The sequence below is a fragment of the Notamacropus eugenii genome, chromosome 4 (genome assembly GCF_028372415.1).
Source record: "Notamacropus eugenii isolate mMacEug1 chromosome 4, mMacEug1.pri_v2, whole genome shotgun sequence".
NCBI lineage: Eukaryota > Metazoa > Chordata > Mammalia > Diprotodontia > Macropodidae > Notamacropus > Notamacropus eugenii.
In genome coordinates, this window is record NC_092875.1 from 88,265,150 (window position 1) to 88,271,701 (window position 6,552).

Below are 6,552 nucleotides of genomic sequence, written 5' to 3' on the forward strand. Positions count from 1 at the left end.
ATGGAGTTTTTTTTTCATGAATTTTTGTGCCTCTTTTACCAAGCTAATCCTCTTTTCGTATTTTTCTTGCATCACTGTCATTTCTTTTCCTGTTCCCCTTCCTCCCCACCACTCTTATCTCTTTCTTCAGGTCTTCTAGGAATTCTTGTTGGGCTTGTGTCCAGTTACCAGGGTTTTTTTTCCCTTTGAGGCTTTGTTTGTAGCTGTTTTCACATTGTTGTCTTTTTCTGAGTTGGTTTCTTGGTCTTCCCTGCCTTTATGATAGATTTTTTATTGTCATTTTTTGTTTGTTTGCTTATTTTTTCATTCTGTTTTTTTACTTTGGACTTTCTGTTAAAGTTGTGATCTGCTCACCTAGGAATGGGGAGACACTATCCCAAGCATCAGGCTTTTTTCGTGCTGCTCTTCTCAGAGCTATTTCTGGGAAGCTGCAAGTTTTTGGTGCTTCTTAGGTGGTATTTTCCAGGAAAATATGTGGTCACTGCTTTCCCTGCTCTGTGTTCTGAATAAGGAAGGCCCTTTGCTCTACTGCAGCCACAAGCACTATTGCTCCTCTCAGTCTTGGGACTGTGATTAGGTCCCCTGCTCTCGTGCAGCTGCAAGCACTGGTGCTCCTCTCTGCCTTGGAACTGTGACCAGGGCCCTTGCTCCCTTGTGATTCCTCTCTGTGCTAGAACTGCCACCCAGAATTGTGTATGGGCAATACAGCTGTCAAAGAGTGCCAGGGCCTGCCTCCCATGCTAACAAAGGTTCCCTGTAATCTCTGACCAGTTGTCCTACTCCCCCTGTCCCCCACCCCCACCGTTAACACCTCTGTGCTGAGACCTCCTGAAGCTGCTGCTCCAGTGTGCCCTGCTCCTGTGTCACAGACTTCTGCTGACTTCCTAAGTTGTCTTAGGCTGGAAACAGTGTCTTAACCTGACCTTTCATTGGTTCTGCTGCTCCAAAATTTGATGTGAGGCATTATTTTAAAATTCTCTGGAGGAAAATGTGCCTCTTCTCTACAACTGCCTCTGAGCCCCACTCTGTTTTTCTTGTATAATTTGTTTTGCTTTTGCTCATTTCACTCTATTCAGTTCATATAATCTAGGCTTCTCTAAAAGCTCAGAAACAGTGACTTACTGCAGCAACATTCCCTCAGCACAATTCATTCAGTCCTTCCTCTGTTGTCCAAGAGGTAATCTAAGCTACACCCTCTCCCCTTTTAATATCCCATTAAGGATCAGGAAGGTTCTGTTTCTGGTTTTGTTTTTTTGGGGGGACTTGTTACTATTCCCTCCCTCTTCTCACCTCTCCTCTCCCTATGCCTACATGTTTCTCTGTTGAAGTTGATATATTTCCAAATATATATATATTTGAGTTTAATGTTCCTTTATCTGTTACAGATGAGAGTAAGGTTCCTCTGATGCCTACTGCTCCCACCCCTATTTCCATGTTTATGTATTCTTCTTACATAATTAAATTATGAGAAATCCCAAGTTTCATCACAAGAGGGTATTCTTTTCTTCAGTAATCTGGATTCACTATAAGGTATGGAGACACTGAGAGTTTTCTGACTTGGGAATGAGTCCAATTAATGTAACAGTGGTTAGGAAAAACTCAATTAATGAAAGCAAATTTTCTACTAGTGATCACTTCTTATGCATCCCCAGTCTTGAGGCCTACAGTAGTACATGATGATATGAGGGCACATGAGGGATGTCTCTTCCCATTCCAATTTATCCTCTATTTGGCTGTCAATTTTTTTTATCCCTATTGTCAACTCTTGTTTTTATTGACATTTTGTGTGCATTTTAAAGAGGCAGCTAGGTGGATCAGTGGATAGAGCACTGGGTCTGGAGTCAGGAAGATCTGAGTTCAGATTCGACCTTAGACACTTACCTCTTTCAACTGTAATCTACTGGAGAAGAAAATGGCAAACCACTCCAGTATCTTTGCCAAGAAATCTAATGGGCAGCATTTGTATACTATGGTCCACGGGATCAAGAAGAGTTGGACATGACTGAACAATTGAACAGTACACTTTAAATCTTCACATTCACTGAGAAGTACAATGGGGATGTCTTCAGAAACAGAACCACACTCTCAACATTTCTCCACTAAGTAAAATACAGCTGAGGAACATTTAAAAGGTAAGTGCTGAGTCAAAGAGGCCATATGTTGTGGAGCACCAAGTGTAAAGAATACAAACCAATAACCTAATCTCAGATGACTATGCCATCATGAGCCCAAGACAGGATCTGGATATTTAAGGCACATTCCATAGCAACCACTAAAATTCCAGAAACAACATTTTCTTATCTTCTTTAACATCATGCTCCCTACTGGACATTTTCTCCATATTTCAGAAGCCACAACTAAATATCACATTCATGCTATGACAACTGGCTTTTATGTGAATCAATTCTTGTAAAAAGGAACTGAACTTTGTTTACCGCTGCCCACTTTGGATAGCTATCACTTAATAGAGCCAAGTCCTGTCACTCTTCTGACTGAACCCTGGTATCATGAGGGCAAAACCTTATACAAAATGCATCATTCATAATTATGAGCAGTTTCTGTAGCACTACAACAATGTACAAATGAAAGAAATGAAAATTGGGTTATACTAGTTTTTAGAAATAAAGGAGCTTTTAGTTTTTAAAAATAAATGATTACAAATCACTTTCAAATATTCAAAGGGGAGGATAATGTGGAGAGTGGAGGGGGCAAGTCCTATGAGTAAAAAGTCCTGAAAGTCCTCCTTCCAGTTCAATATCATTGTTTGCAGGTGTCTTAATGTAAGGTAGGAAGGTTCTTGCTGAGATCTGCCTCTGACACCTATAGTGGCACAAAGTGCAAAGCACTGAAATGTTGTTCATTCTCAGCTACACTCATTAATCTCCATTTAAGAGGCAGCATCATTTATTTTATGATCCACAAATTGTGTGGAATCTTTTGGAATATCATCCAGGGCACCACTATTTGTTTGAAAATGTTGGAACTCTTTAGATTGCTCTTTATGGGACTCTGGTGTTAGGTAAAGTCCATGGTAAAGAGCTTCCTCTAAGGTTCCCTCTAGGAACAATCTGCAGCCTTCTGATTCTTCACTGACTAAGTCCTCAAACTCTGAGAACACTGACACCTCCACTGAAGTGATTCCCTTGACAATTTGTCTTCTAAGGTGTCCGGTTCCACAGATTTAAGCTCAGATGCCTCATTTGAGGCATGCCTAAGTGATGCTGCGATATTATTTTCCAGGAACTGGCTATCTCCACCCAGGTATTATGCATGTTAGCATACTTCAGAAGGAGCTCTGGGGGCTTTCTGCTTCTCTTTGTGCTCCAGCTGTGGCTTTGAGATCCTGGGTTTCAGCTGTGGTTTTGTACTTATACGGGTGTCCTCCAAAGGTGGAGGTCTAGCAAGCCAGGCTGCTAAGGTTATGCTCTGCTGAAGTGACAGTTAGTTTTGTATTAGACTGACCAATATTAGTAAGAAGATCCAACTTATCTGGAAGATGAGGCATAGTCTCCATTGCTCAAGACACTAAAACTGATAGTGGCCTTGTCTCTTCAATTGCCATTCCATTTTCAAAGATATCAGGTAGATTAGGAAAAGAGGAATGGTCTTTGAAGGTGAGAGTTTCTGGAGTGCCTTGGCCTGTACATCATTTTCCTTCCCTGGAGCACTGAAACCCTATTCTAATTACCTTTGGATAAGGGTCATAGTCTCCATATTTTCAAGTTCAATTTGATAGTGCCAAAATCATTGATGTCAACAGCTGTCACCTGAAGCTGGGCCACAGAAAGGTCTTACAGGTGACACATCACTAACATGAGTTGTAAGGTCTTTAAATTTTGTTACCTTAAAGGAAATCACATCAGGAAAACTATTTCTCCATCTCAGTTGTTTGATATTCATTTCTGAAACTTTTTAGTTTTCACTGCTTCTAGTCATACTTCATTAGCATTTCATTTTGATATCTGGGAAAGAGCCAAGCAAAGCTAACCAGACCTTTCACCTTGGTAAACTCCAAAAGATGCTCCAGCTGTTTCAATGGTGCACATTTTCAGTGTGTACCTTGTAGCAGAGTTTCCCAAACCTATTTGGCCTGCCACCCTCATTTCAAAAAAAAATTACTCAGCGCCTCCCGGGGGTTAGGTTGACCTTTATTTTTATTCAATGGCCTTAGAGGGCATTGCACTAGAGACTACCACGCCCCTGAATCGTACCAGCACCCTCCATGGGGCGGTATTACCCATTTTGGGAACCTGTACTTGTATCTATTGTTGATTTCAGACAAACTCTCTCTAGTAACTTTACTGGCTAATGTAAGTAAACAGACATTTGCTTCATTTTGCTAGCCCCATATTGGAGACATCTTTGACTACAATAGGCATCATAGAGTTAACCTACCTTACTTATCTGAAACTTTATCTGTCTCATGAATATTTTGAATATTGTACATCCAAGCAAGAATTTCTTATGTCTTTTAACTAAGCAGTCAACTTATCCATTTATGTCTAGGGAACTTCCAAATATTTAGGAAGTCCATTCTTAGGATCCAGTAGAACTCTTCCACTCTTTTAGTCTGAGGTTCTTAAAGAAGGCTTTTTGTGCCATAATTGTGTATTTATTTTGACCTGAGATTTCTTGAGTGCTGAAGTATTTTCAGTGAAGGCAATAACACCTGGGTCACTTTAATTGAAGACCACCAAATCCTACAAAAGACTGGCTTCTAACAATCCCATTTGGACTTTAAAGAGAGAATCACTGAGATCCCACCATCATGGTTTCCAGTTTGATATTCCCCAAACTCCACATTCTAAATTTTGCAAGTAAATTTTACAGCAGATCCTTAGAGACTGTCCAGAAAGACATTATCTGTCAAAGTAATCTTCCCCAAACAGAGGTTTGACCATAACATCCTCATATTCAAGTATTCCATTGACTCCGTATTACCTCCAGGATTAAATATAAAATCTTATTTGGTTCCATAACCTGGCCCCCTTCAACTTTTCTAGTCTTCTTACACTTTACTTCCCTCCACAAACTTTGCAATACAGTCACATTAGCCTCCTTGCTCTTCGTTTCACGACACTTCATTTCCTGACTCTTTCCTCGGGTTGTTTCCTGTGCTTGGAATGCTCTTCCTTCTCATCTGTGCCTCCTGGCTTAACTGGTTTTCTTCCAAGTTTCTGCTGAAATCACCTTCTACAAGAAGCCTTTTCCTATTGTCCTTAATCTTAGTGTTTTCTCTGAGATTATCTCCAATTTATCTTGTTTGTGCAGATTTTTTTTGCATGCCTACTCTCCCCCATTGGATTGTGAGCTAATTGAGAGCAGGGACTGTTTTTTGCCTTTTACTGTATACCCAGCGCTTAGCACAATTAACCAATAGTAGTTGTCTGGTTCCTGTGGGAGCCCCGGTGGTTTGGGGCTCCAAGAAGAGGACCAGGATAGAACTCTGAAGTTTCACCCTCAGGGGTTGATTCAAAAGAGCCAGCAAAGAAGACTGAGAGGAAAGTCAGGAAAGAGAAAATGTTGGGAAGTAGTAAATACAGAGGAAATAGGAGGGACCTGCGAGAGAAAACAGGAGAAAATAGTATAATGAAAACTTAGAGAAGAGAAAATATCCATGAATAGGGTGGTGAAAAGTCAAATGTCACTGAGTACGAAAAGGATCAAGATTGAGGAAAAAACTCATCAGATTTGGAAATGAATAGATCATTGGTAAATTTGGAGAGAGTAGTCTCAGGTGACCAATGAGTTGGAAAACCAGATTTCACAGAGTTGAAAGATGAATGAGAAGAGGGGAAGTGGAGGCAGTGGGTTTAGGGGAGCTTTAGCTTGAGGAAATGGTAAGGTTCAGTGAAGGTTTCAGCACGTGGGAGAGGGACAAGTCTGCAGGCAGCACAGAAGACACGCGGATGGGCTGGTTTTGGGGGCGAGAATCACTTTTTAGTAGGAAAAAATGATACAGCAGTACTGGAAAGCCATTTCCTCCGAAGACGTTCTCTGGTGCCGGGAGGTGGCCCGGCTCAGGAGTTCTAGGGATCTCGGAGGACTGGCAACAGAGATGTCGGGTCCTCCCGACTTCCTAGAGGGGCCCCGGAAGTGTCTAATGGGGGCGCTGGAGCAGCTCAGTCGACTGAGATCTTGGGGGTGATGAGAAGGGGGCTGTGAACAAGGTCAAACTTCCTGTTTCCTTCAGCTCAGGCCCAGAGTCTCCCTAGCATCCTCTCTGGATCACACCTCCCGCCTGACCCTGGGGGCTGAGTTCGAGCTCAGAGAAAGGGATAAGCGAGTAGGAGAGGAAAGAAAGGGGCGTGGCTGAGGAGGGGAGGAGCTTCGGCGGGATGCGGGGGCGGGGCCAAGTGGGGCGTGGCAGAATTGCTCCAATGGGGCGTGACTGAGAAGGAGCACGTGGCGGGGCCTGAGAAAAGAGAGAGGAGGAGAGAGTATGATGGAGGGGAGAGGCCCGTGGAGGAGGGAGGGGCGCGAGCGGGCCGGCCTTAGGACCTTCTGTTCTTCCTCTCTGACTTCCTTCTGGGACCCCTTCCCCTCCCGGCT

At 42.7% G+C, this 6,552-nt stretch overlaps 1 pseudogene; it reads right to left on the reverse strand.

The window, feature by feature from the left end:
• Positions 1 to 2,887: 2,887 nt before the first annotated feature.
• Positions 2,888 to 4,770, reverse strand: LOC140502273 (rho family-interacting cell polarization regulator 2 pseudogene; annotated as a pseudogene).
• Positions 4,771 to 6,552: the final 1,782 nt, after the last annotated feature.